Source organism: Drosophila bipectinata, chromosome 3L (assembly GCF_030179905.1).
Source record: "Drosophila bipectinata strain 14024-0381.07 chromosome 3L, DbipHiC1v2, whole genome shotgun sequence".
NCBI classification, from domain to species: Eukaryota; Metazoa; Arthropoda; class Insecta; order Diptera; family Drosophilidae; genus Drosophila; species Drosophila bipectinata.
In genome coordinates, this window is record NC_091738.1 from 25,235,103 (window position 1) to 25,251,248 (window position 16,146).

The window sequence follows — 16,146 nt, forward strand, 5'->3', positions numbered from 1 at the left end:
CGTTATTCAGGACACGGTTAATTTTTGTTTTGTTGCCTGCCGGATTACTCTGCGGGCTAAGCTTGCGCTTAATTTGGATGTAGCGATCCATTCCAGTCTGTGTGGCCGTTGCCGCTTTGGCACTTTCCGAGGTTGTTGTTTTTGTACTCGCTGTAGTCGTTGACGTCGTGGTACTTTGAGTTGCAGGGGTTTTCGCTGTTGTTGCAGAAGTTGTAGCGCTGCTTGTTGTTGGTGCGAAATTTGTTTCCGATATTGGAGGGGGGGTTTTACACTGCGAACTCCATGACGCGGGAGTCGGAGTGAGCAGAGCGGGTGAGCAAGACCGTGCCCTTTGGGTTTCAGCGGTCAGTAAAGCCGGGTTGCTTTTAAGCGCCGATTTTTCCACTTCGGTATCGCGGGTTGAAAAGTAAGAGTAGAAGCCGTTTCTTTGGTTCACTGAACTTCTACGCTCGTTCTTTTGGTCGTTGCTCAATGAGCTTATTGCGTGGTACGTATTTTTTTTTTTCAACAATGCACTAGTTTTGGTTTAGCACATTACAACTGTTACAAAAAAAAAAAGCTTGTCTGTCGCTTTTAATAAATTGTATTTCAGTGTCTTTTCGCTTATATTGGCGAAAATATAAGCGAAGTGAAGTTTTCCCGGAGCTCGGACAAAGCACGTCCGCTCAGTTCGGTAGTTCGATTACGAACTACTTGTTCTTATGTATGTAGTTCTTATGTATGTAGGATTGGCAGTCCTATTTTATAATCGATAAGTTGTTAAGTTCCGTCACACTTTTCTTTAGTGTTGAAAAGCATGAAAAATGAGAACGAGTAGAGATTGAGCATCAGCAGAGGAAGGTCGCGTGTATCTCAGTATATTGGAAATGTTAAACTAAGTAAACTAAACTATGTTAACCGAACAATAAAGTGAATTTAATTATAATTTAACGAAGTCAACGGATGCCTTTCTCTACATGTATGCAGATGATGTAAAGCTTTGTCTTCAGTACAAATCCATCTCTGCCCAATGCAGTTTTCTGTCTGACCTTGATAACTTTCAAAAATGGTGTTTAGCTAATGATCTTATACTTAATGGATCAAAATGCAAGCATAGGTCTTTTTATCGTTCTTGCCCTCTGCAAGCTACGTATTCCATTAATGGGATTGCCTTAGAAAAATTAACCCAGGTTAATGATCTCGGCATCCTATTAGACATAAAACTTAAATTTGCCGACCATATTTCCTTAATGGTTAATAAGGCTAATGGAGTCCTTGGTTTTATTAAAAGGTGGTCAAAAGAATTTATGACCCCTATATAACCAAAACATTATTCATTTCTTTGGTCCGTCCGTGCATACACTGGAGTACGGTTCATGTGTCTGGTCTCCAATATGGAGTACATCAGGACCGCATAGAATCCGTACAAAAGAATTTCTTAACTTTTTCTCTTATAGGTCAATACTGGGATGTAAATCTTCAGCTTCCATCCTACAGTAGCAGTACTTTTACTTATAAACTTACCTAGCTTAACAAATCGTAGGACAATGCTCGGTGTTGTCTTTCTGCATAACCTTATTAACGGGGATGTAGATAGCCAGCATTTCCAGAAGAACTGGAAACTTCAATTCTCTGTTCCTTAGCCATTGTAAATCGACATATGCACTGCATGAGCCCTTTAGGGTATTATGTTCGAACTACAATGGTCTCTACTCTATGACATCTCTTTCCTGTCCCTCAAATTTAAAATATAGAATTTTAAATTTCCTTACTAACTCCTCCTAGCTTAACAAATTTCTAATAGCTTAAGGGGGGACATCTGAGTAACAGGCCAAAAAAAAGCGGTTTTTCTCGAATTTTTTTTGGCCAAATCAAAACAGCTAATCGAAAATTTGTAAATGGGGTTTTATTATATTATATTTAAACTACACAATAAAATTTTTTTTTAATAAATCGAAAACAAAATGGCGGCCCTGCAGCCCTTATTCGTAGGCCCTATTTTTTTAAAGGGGGTCCATGGCCGAACACCTAACGTCCTTAATTTTTCAATTCAAAAAATCAAGTTTGGTTAGTTTCTTTATCTCAACGGCTATCGACACACGTAGGATTTTTTCGATATGGGCATTTCCACAGAAAGGTCCACCGCGGCCAAAAAATTAAAAGTTCTTGAAAATGATTTTTTTCAACATGGTTACATAAGGAAATGTTCAAGTTTATTAAACTTGAAAGAACTTTGCATTCATCTTTTACAGATTTCAAAATATTCGAATGCAAAGTCGCGCAAACGCAGCTGTTGTCCGTATGATGTTTGTAGGCCGAATTTTGTTTTTATAACAACTTCTAAAATAAATGCCTTATGCTTTCCATTTTGCTTTCTAAAATCACTTTGAGATTAAATAAATGGAAAAGGAACGCAAATGTAACAGGCGATCACCAATAACGGTAAAAATTTGTATTTACATTATCGCTTATTTTATTGTCCCGTGCGCGACTGAAAAACAACATTTTTTATCCGTAGATCCAAAGCACTTGCTCGAATTGCATCAAATTTTTTTTGCAAACAGAGTTTAAGTGTGCAGTTAATATTAAAAAAAAAAATTGGAGAAAAAAAATATTTGTATTTTTGGTGATCATTTGAAGTTTGTCCCGTGCGCGACTGTAAGTACAAACAAGAAAAGAAACCTAAGTTCGGGCGGACCCGAAGTTGATATACCCTTGCAGTTAAAACCGGACATATATCGCAAAAATCGAATAAAGTTGGCCGATCCTTATTTGAATATTATAATATAACCAATTACAATAAAAAATACAAAAATTACAATAAAAAATGTAAAAAAAAAGTCCCAAGCTTCTATTTTCAAGAACACCAAAGTTGGTATTTTTATCAAATACCAATTCCGATCGTTCAGTTATATGTTAGCTATAAGATATAGTCGACCGATTGTTATGAAATTTGGTAGTTCGGATAAACTAACCAAAAATACAATCATACAATCATGTAACATGTTTCTATCTTCAGAAATACGAAAGTTGGGTCATTTCCGATTGTTCAGTTATATGGCAGCATTAGGATATAGTCGGCCGATCCTTATACAATTTGATATGTCGTATTATTTTGCTAAAAATGGCATTCATACAAAACTCGAGCTCTTTAGCTATAAAAATACCGAAACTATAGCATTTCCAATCAATCAGTTACATGACAGCTATAGGATATAGTCAGCCGATCTCAGCCGTTCCGACTTATATACTGCAGACAATGGAAAGAAGGGTGTGTGCAAAGTTTCAAGACGATAGCTTTAAAACTGAGAGACTAGTTGGCGTAGAAAAAGACAGCAGACGGACATGCTCATATCAACTCCTGGTGATCCTGATCAAGAATATATATACTTTATAGGGTCGGAGATGTCTCCTTCACTTCGTTTGACACTTTTGATCAAAATTACAATACCCTATGCAAGGGTATAATTACGCAAATAGTGGTGGTAAAAAATGTCCCGTGCACGATGTCCCGTGCGAATTTACTTCAAATGACGTTAAAAAAAAAATACAAGTTATCTTTGAAAAAATGTTTAACCTTTTTAAAGAGGCATCAATGAACATAAGTTTAAAATTAGTTGCATTAAAATATTGTTTTTGGATTCGCTGAAATGGGCGTTTGAATTGGTTGACCTCTTAAGCCACTTCCGTTCTGTGTCCCGTGCGAATCACTCGACTTCTGCAATTATCTTCCAAATGGAAAAATACCCAACATCAATCTTTGCACCAATGAAAAAGCTAATAAAATGCTATGCATTAAACATAAAATAAAAAAAAAAAATTGTTTCCTTTTTACAGTTTTTTTACTTTGAGCGCGTACGAATGTCCCGTGCGCGATTTTGGAAATGCCCATATATTGATTTTTTCCAAAATGGCAATTGATTGAACAAAATTTTCAATTTTCACTAACAAAAAACGTCACAAAATTGTTGATAAAAAAAAAAGTAAGCAAAATAAAAAAAAAATCCTACGTGTGCCGATAGACATAGGTATTCTGAGTATACTGTCAAAATTTTAGATCGATAGGTTAAGAGTTGTTCGAGTTAGGTGTTCGGCCAACTCAAAAAAAGTGGTTTCGAGAAAAACGCGTTTAAAGTTTTAAGTACTGTGGGATATACCTGTGAGGCATCGCCGCAGAATGAAAAATTTCGACACTTAGACACTTTTGCCGGACTCTATCTTTTGATATGTCATTTTTAAGACCCTAAAGAATTTTTTAAGCGAAAAAAAAAATTTCGATTTTTTCAAAATTCTACTCAGATGTCCCCCCTTAATATATACTAACAAATCGTTTCTCGAGAGCCCCTCGGTCGTCTGGTCCTGTAAGCTTTATGATGAATACAGGAATGCTAGCTGATGCTCTTATTGATGCATAAGCCATTTCCAAATTCTGAAACACCGCAAAAAAAGAATATACCCTACATGTTTCATTAAAAGTTAATAAAGCCAGGCGTGTGCTAGTTTTTATCAAAGGTTGGTGAAAAGCATTTTAAGAAGCTTTTACGAAGCTTTTTTTGGTCTTTTGGTTCGACCTTAGAATATTGTCGATTTAATCATGTCCTACTTATGAATTTGCACACATCCTTCTATCCTTTGCATGCAGTTTATAGGATCCCATAGCTGCCATGAACCTGATTGATCGGATATGCCATCAATTTATTACTTCATAAAATAAAAGGTTTGGAAGGTTTTGGAAAATTAGAAATTATTGAATGAATAATTGAATTATTTAGAAATAGAATTATATTTTTTTCACAACATTTTATAAGTATTGACGGTATTTATATTATATCTGCCTAAAGCTATAAATAAAAAATCAGAAATGACACAATTTTGGTGTTTTTTTAAAGGCTTAAGACTTTTAAATACTCTTGCAGAGGGTATTATAATTTTGGTCAAAGGTGTGCAACGCAGTGAAGGAGTCATCTCCGACCCTATAAAGTATATATATTCTTGATCACGATCACCTCCTGCGTTGATATAAGCATGTCCGACTGTCTGTTTCTACGCGAACTAGTCTCTCAGTTTTAAAGCTATCGTCTTAAAATTTTCCACACACCCTTCTTTCCTTTGCACGTAGTGTAAAAGTCGGAACGGCCGGGATCGGCCGACTATATCCTATAGCAGGGGTGACCAAGCTCAGCATACGGGAGAGCAAACTCCCATACCAATGCAAAAAAAAAAAGATGATAGCAAAGCTTACAAAACTAATACTAACATTTAGGTTGTAGTGCTAGCTACGAGGCCTTCGACTATTTTTTTGGAAAAATGTGAAAATTTGTTTTTTTTTTGTAATTTTTTGCACAGTTTTATAAAAGCTGAACGATCTTTTCCCGTCCTTTCCGTAACTAACTTAACTGAACTTACTTTTCACAAAATAAAAAAGTTTGGAAACATCACTGAAAGATCGTAAATAAAGATCGTAAATACACATACGTTGTACAGCCATATTTTTAGATGTCTCATAAGCATAGCTCGCAAATAACTATTCTATCTCCAATATTGTCCTATGTCCTTAAAGGATCAAAAGTTGTTGCTTGGTGAGTTTTATTTTGAGCGAAAAAAAATAAAAATCACGAATAATCATTATTTTTGACTTTTATTTGTTTTGCTCAAGCTTAATAATTATTTGTATTTTTTTTTATCAAAAATAATGATTAACAATAGAAAAATAAATATAACAATTAAAAATTAAAAATCATCAAGGATATTCATAGTGTATCCTTAAAGGATAAAAACGTGCTAATTATGCTTGTTCTATGTTGATTCGAAGTGATTGATTTATTCATTTAAAAATAGCGACAATAATCAATATTTACGGTCCCTGTTAAATTACTCTTTTACTGAGAAAGAATATCGTCTTAACAACAAACAATTTTATCAAGTAATTGAATGCCGAATGTAAATGTATGTTTGAATGGAAGATTATACCTTTTGTTAAAATCCAGAGCATGCTGCAGAGAAAAATATTTCAATGGACCTAATTCAAATTTTCTCCTTCAAGTTTATCATTTATCATGACATGAGTTATTTGTTATAGAAATATATATAGTTATAGAAAACCTATTTACGCAGTAATGGAAAAATACCATAGCTCGCAAATAACTGTTAACCTTTTTTTTCCTTATGTTCATGAGAAAAACCAAACAAATTTTGACAATAACTCTATCTCAGAGCAGGAGATTTACTTTCTTTTGACTTTGCTTTTCGTAAAATGCTCGCCTACTGAACATCGCTCTCTGAGATATATGATTGACGTTCGCACAGAGCCCCTTATTAAAAGACCGATTGACCGAAAAAGTCATCTTAAAAAGTCTTTTTAACACTTTGAATTCTGTTCTCACTCATTTTTTTCTATTATATTAAGGGGTTTATACAGTTGTACCGCGCAAGAATATGGAATTTTATCGATTTTTTTTTGACACCATAGAAAATATTTATGAAAAATGTTTTACCGACGTTGTTTAGTACATGTTTCTGGGTACCTAATTAAATTTTTTCATAAAAAAATATTACATAACAAAAAGTTTAGTTAGTATATTGTATTATCAAGTCCGTGAACGAGGGATTTTTAAAAATTTTGATTAAAAAAAAAATGGCGACGTTTTTAACAAAAAATTTACTTTTTCAAGGTATAAGATTTTCGTTTTTTGTGCTTTAAAAAGGGAGTTTTCAAAAAAATGGAAAATCCCTCGTTCACGGACTAGCTAATATCATAATAATCTCAAAATTTGGTGTTGATCGGATTAGTAGTTTTTTAGTAATCGTGTCCACCGCAAAGGTAATTTCCCAAAAAAAAGATTCTGAGATAATCGCGTTTGAAGTTTCAAGTTTGTTCAAGTTTTATATGCAGATAGTGCGCTATAAATAGCTACAGCTTCGGTTCTAATGCTCCGATCATTATGAATTTTTGTGAGAGTATTTCCAATAGAATATACTTTAAGAATATGCAATAAAAAAAAAATCGATTTTTTCATATATAACAACTGTATATAACCCCTTAAAGAGTTAAGGTTTTGGGTATTTATTGAACTCCGTCGTTCGCTTAGAATAAATTTTAAAGCTGAAAATGCTCTCTCAACAGATACTTGAGTAGCCGGGATGGCCATGACTACATGTGCAAATCAAGTTTGGCGATTTTAGCCTTACATTTGTATAAAAATGTAGTATATCGTCGTTTAATGGTAAAAGACGATTCATTTTGTCAATGTTCTAATTTCGTTTATTTCCCGTCCCATTTTCGTTTTAATTATTTTCTTTAATATCCAAATGTCACAGAGGCACAGCAAACGGCTTGCTGGAAGAGAAGACGATCGTGACGGTTTGATACCCAAATGATGTCAGAGACCAATATTTGGAGCCCAAGTAGAACCAAGTTTATTTAAAATGTTTTCCTTTCATCCTATTATAGCGGGTATATCTTTCCGTCGAAGTTCGCATACTTGCCGTATTTTGTTAATTGATGAACAACGAAACATAATGAAGGGGAACTGCTAATATGCAGTTTCTTGAATATCTCTTCAAAATTTCTGCATAGGTCAACTATTAGTCAATCAGTATCAATCAGCATCAATCGGTGACTTTCTTGCCCCTCTTGCAAAATTTCGTTAATGTCAAACCAATTGTCTACAATAGACCTGAACAGGAAGTAGTTGGAGTTCCAACGTGGCCAAAAAGTTTTAATGTCGTGTGCAATTGATATTGTGTTTGCTTTTTTGAAAAATTTAATAATGTTTTTGAACTTTTCAACCAATTGGGAAACCTTCAAGGAATCAATGAAAGATCGTTCCAAAACGTTGGCATGAAAATGGCTGCTGCAATTTAATCGCACGTGGTCATTGAATGTTTTTGAAATATTTGTACCTCTGTCTATCACAAACCTTTTATTATCCACATTGTACTTGTAAGCCCCGAAGTCAGATAACAATGTCTTAATTTGGCGAAAACATTTTCTGCAGTTAAGGGGTTACGCCACCCTGACCGCGTGGAAACAGGACGGTTTTTCAGGAATTTCTTGTGACTAAACTAGTTGAGATAGGATTTTTCCACTTTGATTTCTATTTAATACAACTAATGAGCTTTATAAATTCTAAAAAAAAATTTGTTTTCAATTCAAAATGGCGGAGATATGAACATTGGCGATCATGGGTTTTTCCGGAGTGCTCCTTAATGGTGGGCATGATTCACGTGCCAATTTTCATCAGAAAAAAGTTAACAAATTTTTTTTTTAAAAAGTGATAAATTTGGAACAGAGTGACGTAGCCGTTTCAGAAAAAAAAAAAAAATTACGCAAATGAGAGCACTTCAAAACTTGACTCAATGTTTTGGGCAAAAAATGTCGTAATTGCATAAAAAAATTTCTATCCATTGGATCGAAAAAATCCTACGTCACTCTGTGGAAAATCCATGTAAGAAGATGTGTTTCAAATTTCAAGTCAATCGGTTGATTAGTTTTTGAGTTATGCCCACCGTCTTGAAAAAAGTGGTTTCGAGAAAAACGCAAAAGAAGAAAAAGAAGTGTCTTAGGTGCCCTCCTGCCGTGCCGACTTCAAATAAACATAACTTCCATAATTATCAAGATATTGTCTTCGGGGACGTCTTAAAATACGCGTAAGAATATAGTCTTTTAAATTAAGTAAAAAAAAACCCCTTAATCGCTGGAAATCCATTGATTTTTAGCCCAAAATGATATCGTCAAGTTCTAAATTTTCTTCGTAGTGCATGGTGACTCCCAAAAAATCTCTACTTACATAATTGTCTGTCCACAAATATAATGTAACAGTTGCTTTTAAAACCGACTCCATTAATTAATGAGAATGGTTGGCAATCTTGAGTAACCCAATCCACACAAACATCAAAAGCATCTTTTTGTAGTAGTAAAAGTGCCCTAGTAAAAGATCGTTTGCTAAGCACCGTTATTTTGCATACTCAGTTTTGCTGTTCTTGCTAACTTTAGGCTGTTGCTAATGCCCAAGCCCCCAAGAATATAGCTACATAAAGCAAAATACGCAAATAAACAGTTGTTAGGAACCTGCTCAGTTATTCAAGGCGAGGCTGAGCGAATGTGCGCGAAAGATTTCCTGAATTGAACGAATGTAAGTAAAGACTTTTTTCTGTCGAATGCTCACATCGTACGCGAATGAGCTGTACGAAATCTTGTGCTTTTTTTGATTTTTTATTTATTACTGAGTTTTGCCCAATGACTTGAATTTAATGAAATTTTTGCGTATGAGCGGACTCAACAAAAATGCGAGTTTTACAGTTCTATGCTGTGTCATCTACTATACAAGCTCGGACCATATATGGATATGCGTTAAACAGTGCTTATCGACTGTACCCACTGTTAGCCCGTGCTTCCCTTTCCTTTACCGGCTTATGTCTGTTGTGAACGAACCAACCAAAAAAACGATAAACACGGGCGTCTTTGTTTGGGCGGCGCTACAAACTTCGAAAAATCGCAACATGTACATATGTATGTAAAATTTGGCGCTTCACTCACCACACGTATATCACACCTATGATCCTTTAAAAAAACTGGAGACGGAGTAGCAAAAGTCGTAATATTTATGCTCTCAGCTGCTTTGACTGCGAACGAGTTTTCAAAATAAGCTTTTGCTTCTGCTATCGAAAAAAAAACCAAAAGCCGCAGTCAAAGCAAAAGCATTAATTTTAAAGCGGCCAATGAGAAAAAAAGTCGCAGTCGCGTATTTTAATTTTTTTGTTTATTGCTTTGCTGCGGCTTTTTATCTTAAGCATAAGTCAAAGCCGATGCACAAAGCCGACGCATTTCGGTAGTCGTTGGAATTCGCAGTCGTAAAAATTTTCTTCTATCAGTTAGGTATTTTATTTTAAATAAGTCTCCCAATAGAGTCCCACATAATCAGCTATACTGCCAAGTTTAGTATTGAATCATTTCGAAAATAAGCTAGACGAAGGACTAGAAATATGCAACATTTGCAAAACATCTCTTACACAAACTATAAACTGTTTAATTCAAAAGTCCATTTATCAGCACAAAATTCATTTAAATATCAAATAATTAAAATATCATCAAGTTCCTCGACAAAAATAATAAGAAAAAAAAAGTAAAATTAAAACTAAAAACACTAAAACAGTGGTCGGCAGTGCCGGTATCCAGGGGTATAGGAAATCTCTCTGCCCGATCTCTGCCGCTCACACACAGTATAAAACGTAATGCTCGCAGCCTACATCCTGCAGTTCGTTACTAATATCCAATATATCATCTCCAGTATCCAGTATCATAGTATCATATCCAGTATATCAGGTAGAAAACCCAATATATCTGGGCTTCGCGCTAGACAGGAGGATTACTTGGAAGCCTCACCTAGTCAAAAAGCGAAAGCAGTGTGAAGTAAGATTGAAGGCGTACTATTGGCTGATGGGTAGGAGGTCAAAGCTGAGAAACTCTTTGAAAGTCCTAATCTACAAGGCGATTATTCGCCCAATTTGGACATACGGGATTCAACTTTGGGGCACGGCCAGCAAGACTAATATTCGGACTATCCAGACATTCGAAAATAGAGCCCTCCGTATCGCCACTGGGGCCCACGTCTACCACGACAACCAGACAATCCACGAGGTGCTTGGCTTCCCATGGGTGACTCCACGTTTTGGGATTTTGCAGAAAACTGTTGCAACATTTTCAAGCCATTACAAAAATCTGATCTGAAAAAATGATGATCTATATATATAATATTTTCGTGTCACAGTTTTTGTTACCATACTCCTCCGAAACGGCTATACCAATTCTGATAAAATTTTGTGAGCGTATTGAGTAGGTCTGAGAATCCGCCAAAATCTATTTTTCATCTTTTTAAATCCTGTTCGACATACAAAAAATCGTATATAAAGTGAGTTACTACATCATCACACTGACAAACTCACGCTACCATAGCATTACTCACGATACTCAATTTAAACTGAGTAGTGTTTAAGCAAAAATCTTTTATCATAAAGTAAATACATTAATTCTATTTATGAGTGTTTTGTACAGTGAGCAATGCCAAGAAAACGCAACGGGGGTGTTTTGAGCCGTGATACAAGTACATCTCGAATCATGCGAAATAGAAAATCCGAAAGAACCGAAGAACAAATCCTCAATAAAACACTGATGTTTTGGGAAAAGCGTTATAACATCAACAATTTTCATAATTTCGAAATTAAATTGTTCTAGTTTTATTCAAAATTAACGAGACAATATTGATATGTGTCAAAAATGATACCATTTCTTGGAAGTTGTACCGAAAAAATGGGGTCCAAGTTCGAAAAACACGACAAAAAATCAAAAATGTCAGTTTCTTTTGTAAAATTTGTATTCTTTCTGTTTAAATAAATTAAAGATGTATTTTTTTTTCAAAAGCTACAACATTTAACTATTGAAAAACGTAAAAAAATGGAAAATCGGCCTAAAATTACGCGTTCAGGAATTTTTAAGAGCAAAACACTTTCGAAAAACCGATTTTTCGAAATAAATCAAGATTTGAGGGTGTATGAAAAATTTCAAACATGGTTTTATACTATACTCGACCTAATGAACAATTCCTACTAGGTCTCTTCATAAGTTCCTCCATCTTTTCTTTTTTTGTCGCACTGTGTTATTGGATGCATATCCGACGCAAGGTGCAGCTTATTGGAATTAAATATCTATCCCCTATCAAAGGAATAACATCGATGTCATAGCGTATTTGAAGCGAAAACAATACTCCGACGAGTTATACGCATTAAGTAATGTTTGATATTCTAACTACATATATCTAACTCGGGTTAGAAATTATGGCGATTAATTTAAGTTTACTTTTTTTTCAAACTATTATTAATGTCTTCTTAACAGTTGTCGATTGAACGAGCGTTCTCCAACGACCTGAACGACCAAACAATTTTAAAAATCAAAAAAAAACCAGCAGCGAAAGACAGTTCTACCGAATTTTAACTGTCGACTTATGCTGCAGAAGAAGCAAGCAACAGTCGCTGCATTTAATTTTTCACGAATGTGAATTCCAAAGAATACCGAAATTCGTCTGCTGCTGTATCTTTGACTTATGCTCAAGATCAAAAGCCACAGCAAAGCAGTAGGCAGAGAAATTCAAATCGTTGGCTGCTTTGAAATTTATGCATTTGCTTCGGAGGCGTTTTTTTCGAAGCAGAAGCAAAATTATCTGAAATGAAACGAACGGCAGTTTTTAAAACACTGTTTTTTTATATTGAAAAATATAATCACACATACGTTTATATCCTTTTAAGCTAAAGAATACTTATTGACCGTAACATATTTTAACCTTTATTTTGCATAATTATATACTCGCATTATTTTACAGGCATACGTACATACATACATACATATGTACATATGTATGTTCCTATGTAAATTTAATCGCTTTAAAGCGCTTTCCGTTTTGTATTAGGTTTATGTTTAACAATGTCTGTAAATTTTTACAAATGGTAATAATTTTGTTATCATTTTTGTGTTTTTTAATAAAGATAACTTTGAGTATGTATGTATGGATTTTTCACAAGTAATTTTACCTTTTCTACTACACCCAAATTTAATAATGTTATTATGATTTTTGCACCAACTAGTTATTGTTGCACCTTAAGCTACAGTATATATTCCTTAATCAAGTAAACAAGGGCTATTTTTTAAAAAGAACACCTTAATTATTATCGCTTATCCAAACAATCGGGGCTTTCATGCATATGTGTTGACTTCTACATTATTCAACTGTAAAATTGTTACATTTAAAATCTGTAATAGTCGAATAGAATAGGATTGTTTATTTCGATATTCGTATCGATTACTCAATAACGATAACCTACATTTAAATATTCTAAATTTACATGCCCATTTTGTGATCACATATATTGGGCGTAAAATCAGAAGGAACACATATTTTATATGAACATATACAAAATTTTTAATTAAAAAAAAAAATCTTAAAAATCTTCTAAATTTAAATCACAGTATTGAGATTGAAAAACATGTTTGATGACTAAGACTTTCATTTGTGAACGCATTTTAGAAGTCCTATGTGGATTTTGAACCTATTTGGGTGTAAAAATTATATTTTTATATGGTTTTTGTTCAAATTAAAGCAATTGGTGCCATGAAATTGTCAAGATATGGTTCGTCCCACAAGTCTAAAATGACGAAAATAACTTCTACTAATTTAATTAGATCTATGATTTATAGTGCGTATAGATCCGATTTCCTTCATTCAAAAAATGTTTAAAAGTACATACTTTTTTGTATGCATTATACCTAAAATTGGCATAAAAAATTATTTATTTATAATTTTTAAACGAGATCAAAGTAAAAAAAAAGAGAAAAAATGTCAAATGTCAATCAATAATTGTCGTTAGGTATAAGGCATAGGAAATTCCATCAGTTTTAATAAATTATATACATTTCTAATTTAAGTTCAATACCAGCGGCCCTACACTCGATAAAGCAGAAATATAGAGGTCTACGAGATTCGCCATTTTGAAGCCGCCATTTTGAATTTCCTGAATATTGAATATTTTTTTTAATCGTTAATAAATCAAAAAGTTCAATAGCATAAGTTCATATGGGTTTTCATTTTCCCGCAATCCATTCTCAAAGATTGCTTAATTTTCGGAAAAATCCAAAAGAACCTCCCCTTAATCGAGATGAAAAATTAAAATTCTTAATATTTTCGCTAGGGACCCTTTCTTTGGTGAGGGCTGGAATCTCCATGTAAAATTCGGGTATTTTTATACCCTTGCAGAGGGTATTATAATTTTGTTCAAAAGTGTGCAACTCAGTGAAGGAGACATCTCCGACCCTATAAAGTATATATATTCTTGATCAGGATCACCTTCTGAGTTGATATGAGCATGACCATCTGCCCGTCTGTCTGTTTCTACGCAAACTAATCTCTCAGTTTTAAAGCTATCGACTTTGCACACACCTGTTGTATCAGATAAATAAGTCGGACTAGGCAATGCCACTGAGTCGGACATGGTAGGCCCTATTGATGCCACCTAGTCGGAAATGGTCTGCCTAGTGATGCCACCGAGTAATATATAGGGAAATTTGGGATATTTTTTTTTGAAGGGGTTGTTGACCCGGGACGGTTTATGTATGGAGTAACGGGCCTATCTGAATGACCGTTCCGGTGCCCAGGAAAACTGGGAAACATTAGAAAGAAGGCAAGTGTCGAGTAGTGCGGGCGGCAAAGTCACCTGAATATACGGAGATTTCAAAATGTAAAAAAAAAAGACGGAAAGCCTGAGCAAGCAAAAAAGAGGAAAAGAAAAGAAGAAAAAATAAACCAATTAAAAAAGGATAATTCCGACCAAAAATCTCGAGCTTTTTTGCAACATTCTTCCCGACAGAAACAGCTTTTTTTTCTCAACAAACTTTGGCAACACTGCATTTGGGGGTGTAGTCGTCAGTTGTAAGAAGTTACGCGACGGAAATCTTCGCCTACAAAAAAAAGACATTAAACAAGCTGAAAAACGTAGCTGCCTACGTCTAGGTCATCTCCAAAAATTCTACAAAAATACAGAGACCTGCTTTACGAGCAGCCAACCTGCCCTTATTGACATCACAAAGGGAGAAAAATTGGAGATAATACCATTTATTACACGAATCTATCCACTGGAGATTAGACGTGACCTTATAGCCTCATGTCAACTTAAGTCCTTTTTAGATAGAATTGACTATCCTATCTTGACTCTGGTTTAATAAATCAAAAGATCCAAATTATTCTCTAAGTACAAAATTCAATCTGCCTTAGGAAGAATAGTGCGTTTCTTTATAGATCATAATTTGCCCTTTACTCCACCAAAATTCATTAACAATAAGATCGCCCCTAATTGGCAACTAAATGAAAATTCAATAAATCTTACTCTCACTGCTAATATATCAAAAGCTATTCTCTAAAATTAAAAATACTCTAAAGAACTTTGAATTTATTTATACACACGCTACTAAAACAGAGAATACAACTAGCTTTAGCGTCACCTAAATCAACAAATGTATAAATAGCAGTATTCTACTACACCATACATCAGTCTACTCAGCTGAGTTAATAGTAATTTTCCAATTTTTTTTTAATTTAAAAAAAAAATAGCCATCTGCTCTAACTCACTTTCTTCACTGAAAAATATATCCAACCCCAACACCCAATGCATCTACGCTAAATATATCCGTAACACTCTTTACAATAACCAAAAAATAAAGTTAACCTGGATACCTGGACATGTCCAAATAACAGGTAATGAATTCGCAGATACGTCTACAAAAGCGGCTTGTTTTAGACCACTCCATATGACATCAAACCTTAATTTTTGAGCATCAATGATACCTAAAATTTACATCCAAAAACACTTTCAATACACAAAAATAAAACCTTCATAGACCTGAATGCCAAAAAAACACACCTTCAACAGGAACGATATCATAAAATTCACCAGAATCCGCCTAGGTCACTTCTGACTCACACACGCACATCTTTTTGACCGTAATCAGGTACCAAATTGCCAGATCTGCAACAGTACGACCAACACAATAAGACACGTTCTAACCGACTGCCTCAAGTTTACATCCATTAGAAACAATATTTTTTAAAACGCCGATCCTATATCCTCAATATCCCACAATAGAATACTTTAATAAAATCAATACTTTTAAACCTTTTAATTTTAATTAAAACCTAATTGTTAATAATAAAAATTATAATAATAATGTATATCAAACTTTTTCAGTTATAACAAATATGTCGCAGATTGTTTTGGAAATTCAAATTATAACGATTATTTGTGGGTACACTCTTGTTTTCCTTCTTATTGCTTCTCGGTTCTTTCGTGCGAGACGGATACGCGATTCCGTCAACGTAGTCTGGGCGGGGGCGTGAGTGAGACAAATACCAGCGCTCTTGTAATGGCGCTCAGCAAATCACTGGAAGGCACCGCATCACACTGGCTCTCGCAGACATATTTTCCCGGCATTACATGGACGCAGTTCCGAGAATTATTTTTTCCGAGAGACTTTGGCCGCCACCGTTATGAATTTGCTAAATGGACGCCCAAATGAAGGAGAGTGCTTGTCGTTGTATGGGAGCAGAATGGCCACTTCCCTTATGGCCC

At 34.6% G+C, this 16,146-nt stretch overlaps 1 protein-coding gene across 7 annotated transcripts in view; it reads right to left on the reverse strand.

Moving 5' to 3' along the window:
• Positions 1–16,146, reverse strand: part of Myo81F (Myosin 81F) — a 550,527-nt gene that overhangs the window by 525,488 nt on the left and 8,893 nt on the right. The window contains exon 1 of one of the 7 annotated variants that reach the window (XM_070279499.1): positions 12,562–12,827. The exons of 5 other annotated variants lie outside the window; for them this stretch is intronic. The gene's annotated coding sequence lies outside the window, so the exon portion shown is untranslated. Of the gene's footprint in view, positions 1–12,561; positions 12,828–16,146 lie in introns of those variants that run through there. One more of the 7 variants, XM_070279500.1, reaches the window with a different exon arrangement.